Here is a 6,658-nt window from a genome sequence, read left to right on the forward strand (position 1 = left end):
ATAAATAAACAAAATAAGAACATAAATAAGATAAAAGTTAACTAAGTAAAGGAACGGAAATGAAAAGCATAAACTTGATATTAATGAAAGCAAAGTATAAACGTTACAAAAAATATAAAGAGAGAAAGTAAGAGCATGATCTTGATCTGGAAACCAAGATGCCTAAATACATGGCAAATGCCTCCTTTTATAGGCCAAAATTAAGAACTATTGATTTGATGACTTATTGATGAGTGGGTGACCAACTCTTGACTTGGTGACAATCCTTATCTTCTCTTGTCTGCCCAAAATGTCATTGAAAATATTAAAATTAGAGCCACTTAATAAAAGTTGTAGGAAATTGTCTTAGCTTTCTTGTGTAAAACATTCAGGTCATTTGGACTTCTAGAACTCTAGATATGGGCTAAACACTGAATAGTGCTCGGGCTGGAAGACAGATTCAGACTTCTTTGTTGTTGCAATAATTTGGACTTGAAAATGGCCTTTTTAGATCTTGGGCTCCATATGAAAGTTGTAGGCCTATGTCTTACCTTTCTGTCCATATAAAGTAGACCTAAATTGGAGATCTACAGCTCTAGATATGATCCAATTATTGAACAGTGTTCTGGTTTGGATTGCACCGGTATCTCTTTTCTACGTTTGGTCATCTCTTTGTCCTTTCAATTTCAGTTCTAAATTCATCAATCAATCCTTTCATTTATGTGATAGGCTTGTATTTAAAATGAACATTTACCACAAATTAAAGGTATCTTATATTATTAGATATATTAAAATGAATATTTACCATAAATTAAAGGTATCTTATATTATTAGATATATTATTATAAAACATGTTTTAGTTAAGGAGTTATTGATACTTCAAGTGCAAAATGATGACATAAAACCTTGATAAAAAATGCACTTTTAAGTACTAATCACCTACCTCTTTTTGATTCACTTACACAGTGTAGCAAGACGCGTACGTTAGCGCACACATGTTGCTTAGCCCAGTGAGGTCACTGGCTTGGGTTAGTGACTAAGCCGAGCTGATTCGGTCCAATAAAAAAAAAGTAAATAGAAAATAAAAATAATAATAAAAATATATGCATATGTAAAAATAAATTTATTTTATAGCTACATAATATTTACCAACGTCAGAGGTGGAAGTATCCGTAGTTGATTATTCACTAGCACTAAAGTCAAGAATATTAAAAACAAATTATCATAGCATAAACAAATAAACGTTTAGCAATTTAAGACAAAACCAACAATGCAGTCTACTTTAGGCAGAACATTTAAGGGGTGATAATATTTTTCCTTTTACGTAACTAGTCCCAAGCCATAGAATCTCTGTTGACCAGGTAGGGCTCCTAGTAACCATAATACCAGGTGGCGACTCCTGAAAACAATGCCATTTTCCCCTTAAACAACAAGATGCCGAATATCTATTCTTTTTTCTAGACCATTCCCCATTAAAGAACAAGTTGTTAGAAATCCTTTCTTTCCAAACTAATTTTTAATGCCACCACGATGTCCAGGTGCGACAACAGCAATGCCCAAACAAAGTAGTATATAAACCTAGCCAGCTTCAAGAAGTACAGCATACCAAGCTGCATATAATAGCAGCAACAACCAACCTGCAAGAAGACAAGTTAGCAAGAACAAAACTTGGAATCTTATCAACTTCAGCATACCAACACTACGATTAGCAGCAACTAAGAAGGCAACGAAAATCCAGAAGCAGGCCACAAAGACCAGCAGCAAGTAGAGCACCAAACCCAACATCCAACTTCAAGGGGCAAAGCAAACTAGACTATATGAAGCAATAATAGAGGACGATGCCCAATAAGCAAAGCATGACAGGATCGTGACAACCACTACTCACACAAAGGTAACCTATCTGCTCTAACATAACAAGAGAGGTGAAGCAACTAAAGGGCCTACAACCTGCACAACCAATAATAGGGGAGACTAAGCATTTGGAGAGAGAGCCTCACCTAAATAGATCCCTAAAACAAGCAAGAGAGAGCCTCACCCTGAAATAGCCAAAGGAATCCTTTACCTAGCAAGACTCAACAAATTTCTACTATCACATTCGCAACTAAACCAATTGAACATGCACACATAAACCAACAGATCAACAATGAAGATGAAGGCAATACAACCTAGAAAGCATGATATTCCAGCAAGGAATCCCAAGCCAGCCTGACTAGTACTTAAAATTATATTTTTATCAAGGTTTTATATCATCATTTTGCACTTAAAGTATCAATAAGTCCTTAACTAAAGCATGTTCTACAATAACAAGTCTGATAACATAAGATACCTTTAGTTTATGGTAAATGTTCATCTTAAATGCTGACTTATCACATAAAAGAAAGGATTGATTGATGAGTTTAAGTACTGAAATTGAAAGGACAAAGGGAGGGCCAAACTTAGAAAAGAGATGTTAGTTCAACCCAAACTAGAACATTGTTTAGTCATTGGGTTGACACGATAAAAAAATTGATGTCTTCTCCCAAGTGTAGGAGTATCGAAGTAATAAATAACTTGGTAAGACCAGGATTGAACCATATGGAGGTTAATTTTATAAATTATAAACAACAATAATAACAAGAATAACAATAATAACAACAATAACAATAACAGTAGTAGTAGTAGTAGTAGTAGTAATAGAAGAAGAAGAAGAAGAAGAAGAAGAAGTTGATGAGAACTTTGAGATGGAAGATCAATATAAGGATTAAACAATGATAACAACAAATGTCAAGGTTAGAGGATCCACTAATGGTATGTCAAACAAGTATAGTATAAACTCTTATTATTCAATTGGAAACCATACACAAAGAAGGTTTCAATCAAATTATAAATTGTTAACATAATTACATTAGTTATCTTATTCGATTAATGCTAATACTTGTAAATCTTGTTAGGCATTCATGATTATAACATATGTTAACAACAAATCAAGTTCCCTTCATAGCACAGGTACAATTAAGCTATGAAAGTGCCAAGTATTTATTGTACGAGGTGTTATACAATATAACTCTAGATTAGTCATTTAACAAGCAAAGTATTAAAGAGTAAACAAGATAACAAATACAAAACATATTAATATCAAACATTAAGGTCCATGTTGAGTTTACATTATACTTATTCTTACACCATTAATATAACCTTTTTACCTTGACATAATAAACTTAACTAAACATAATGTAAGAAAGAAAAATAAATAAACAAAATAAAAACATAACTAAGATAAACGTTAACTAAGTAAAGGAAAGGAAATGAAAGGCATAAACTTAATATTAATGAAAGTATAACATAAGCAATACAAAGAGAGAAAGCAAGACAATGATCTTGATCTAGAAACCACAATACCTAAATGCATGGCAAATGCCTCCTTTTATAGGCCAAAATTAGAAACTATTGATTTGATGACTAATTGATGAGTGGGTGACCAATTGTTGACTTAGTGACAATCCTTATCTTCTCTTGTCTATCCAAAATAGCATTGACAACGTCAGAATTGGAACCATTTGCATATGAAATACTAGAAAATTATCTCAGCTTTCCAAGAAAAAAAATTAAGTAATTTGGACTTCTAGAACTCTAGATATGGGCCAAATACTAAACAGTGTTTGAGTTGTAGGACAGATTCAGACTTTTTATTGTTGCTATAATTTAGACTTGAAAATAGACTTTTAAAATCTTGGGCTCCTATGAAAGTTATAGGCCTATGTCTTACCTTTTTATCGATAAAAAATAGACCTAAATTCGAGATCTACAGCTCCAGATATGACTTAATTACCAAACAATGTTCTGATTTGAACTGCACCACAATCTCTTTTCTAAGTTTGGTCATCTTTTTGTCCTTTCAATTTCAGTTCTTAAACTCATCAATCAATCCTTTCATTTATGTGATAGGTCTACATTTAAAATGAATATTTACCACAAATTAAAGGTATCTTATATTATTAGATATGTTATTATAAAATATGCTTTAGTTAAGGAGTTATTGATACTTCAAATACAAAATAATAATATAAAACCTTGATAAAAATGCATTTTTAAGTACTAATCACATCCCCCAACCGGCTTATTACTGGTCTCTAGTAATCAAAGCATTAAAATAGAAAAACAATTTGTAAATTCCACAAAGCAAGGTATTCATCATTCAACTTCCATTAATCTATCCAAATAAAGAAGCTCTCATTAAATTTATATATCTACTCAATACCTCTTAAATAAGATATTAATAAACCTTTCTTTTATGCTCATTATATCAACACATAGTTATGGGGCTTTACTTGGAAGAAAACAAAATTTGTGTTCTAATGTTTAAGGTTAACTTTTCTTGGGTTAAGATTATTATTATTTTTTTCTTTTTTTTACTATATATATAACTTTAAACAATATGCATCTTTAACCCATTTAACAAGCTTTCAACTAATGACTCCCAAACCAGCTGGTCTTAGAGCATTAGGTGTTGAAACACCCCCACGAGCTTAATAACTTGGGTTCTAGATACTGATACATAGATAGTGCAATGTTTGATTCCCTTAAGTTTTTCTCCTCAATCCATGTAACAAGCATTGGGCCAATAACTTCCAAGTCAGTTGACTTTAGGGTATTAGGTGTTAAAACACCTCTTCAAGCTTAATTGCTTAGGTTAGGGAGGCTACGAAACCAAACTTATCTATATTTTTATTATCATTATTTTTTTTGCATTTTTTTTTGTTTTTTTCAAATTATATGCTATCCCTTTTCTTAGTTATTACTTTTAACAAAAGAACATAAATAATGTAATAATCTAAATATGCAACCCACAATCATATGTTAAAGTGTGTGTGTGAGAATGAAGGTTTAAGAAAACATGTTAAATGAGTATACGAGCAGAATTAAGTGATAACAATGTGAGAGTTTGTAAACCTAAATATTTTAAGAAGTATTATGATAGACCTTGTTAATAATGGTTACTATGATGTGTCTCAAGAGTCACTTTAACAAAAGAGCTCCTTTACTCTGTCATCCTAGTAACAACAATTTTGCACATGTTTTATGAAATAGAAAACACAATTAATTTTTTTTGTCAACTACTACCCTCTCCCCCCAACTAAAATGAAACATTGTCCTCAATGTCCTAACGTAGAAAGATAGAGTATAGCAGACATCACATGAAATAACAAACACTAACAAACCTGAAATACACTTAAACAAATATAAAAAAACAACATAACATAATAATAAAACCAAAAGACATAAATATTCACAAATAAAGACTCAAATCCAATCTAAGCTTTTTGCGGCTTTTCTTAAATGATCAATTTATGCGACTCATGGAGGGATCAATTACAGGAATGAAAGATTGTAGTTGGTCAATCAATTATTTAGTAGTAGTAGCAGAGATTATGATTTGTTGTGCCGAAGATATTAGAAATTCTTGTTCTACAACATGATCAAGAAACGACAACAACTTATCATAATAACCATTAATATTTAACAAACCTATAGGTTTATGGTGAATGTGCATTTGAGCCCAAGAGGTAATATGAAAGATCTTTTCTAATGTGCCTAGACCACCTGGTAAGGCAATGAAGGCATCAACACGTTTAAACATTGTATTCATTCGATCAGACATTGTGGAGACATGTAGTTCCAGGTCTACTTTATATGGATGGAAAGGTAAGACATAAGCCTACAATTTTTATATAAAGCCCAAGATTTAAAAATGTCATTTTCAAGTCCAAATTATAGCAACAACAAAGAAGTTTGAATCTGTTCTATAGCCCGCGCACTGTGTAATGTTTGGCCCATATCTGGAGTTCTAGAAGCCCAAATAACCTCCATTTGTTTTTTCCTGAAAAGCTGAAACAATTTCCTACAACTTTCATGTTTTCAAGTAGTTCCAATTCTAATGTTATCAATAACGTTTTGGGCAAACAAGAGAAGATAATGATTGTCACCAAGTCAAGAGTTGGTCACCCATTCATCAATTAGTCATCAAATCAATAGTTTCCAATTTTGGCTTATAAAAGGAGCCATTTGCCATGCATTTAGACATCTTGGTTTCCAAATCAAGATCATACTCTTGCTTTCTCTCTTCGTATTTTTTGTAATGTTTATGCTTTACTTTCATTAATATCAAGTTTATGCTTTTCATTTCCTTTCCTTTACTTAGTTAACTTTTATCTTATTTATGTTCTTATTTTGTTCATTTATCTTTCTTTCTTTCATTATGTTTAGCTAAGTTTATTATGTCAAGGTGAAAAAGGTTACACTAATAGTGTGAGAATAAGTATAATGTAAACTCAATATCAACTTTAATGTTTGATACTAACATGTTTTGTATTTATTATCTTATTCACTCTTTAATATTTTGCTTGTTAAATGGCTAATCTAGATTTATATTTTATAACACTTGGTACAACAAATACTTGGCACTTTCATAGCCCATATTATATGGTATAACCGACACCTGAGTTATGAAAGGAACTTTATTTGTTGTTAACATAAGTTATAATCATCAATGTCTGACGAGATTTACAAGTATTAGCATTAATCGAATAAGATAATTAATGTAATCATGTTAACAATTTATAATCTGATTGGAACCTCCTTTGTATATGATTTCTATTTGAGTAATAAGAGTTTATACTATACTTGTTTGACATAGCATTAG

The sequence above is a fragment of the Populus euphratica genome, unplaced genomic scaffold, assembly GCF_000495115.2.
Source record: "Populus euphratica unplaced genomic scaffold, PopEup_1.0 scaffold1501.1, whole genome shotgun sequence".
Classification (NCBI taxonomy): Eukaryota; Viridiplantae; Streptophyta; class Magnoliopsida; order Malpighiales; family Salicaceae; genus Populus; species Populus euphratica.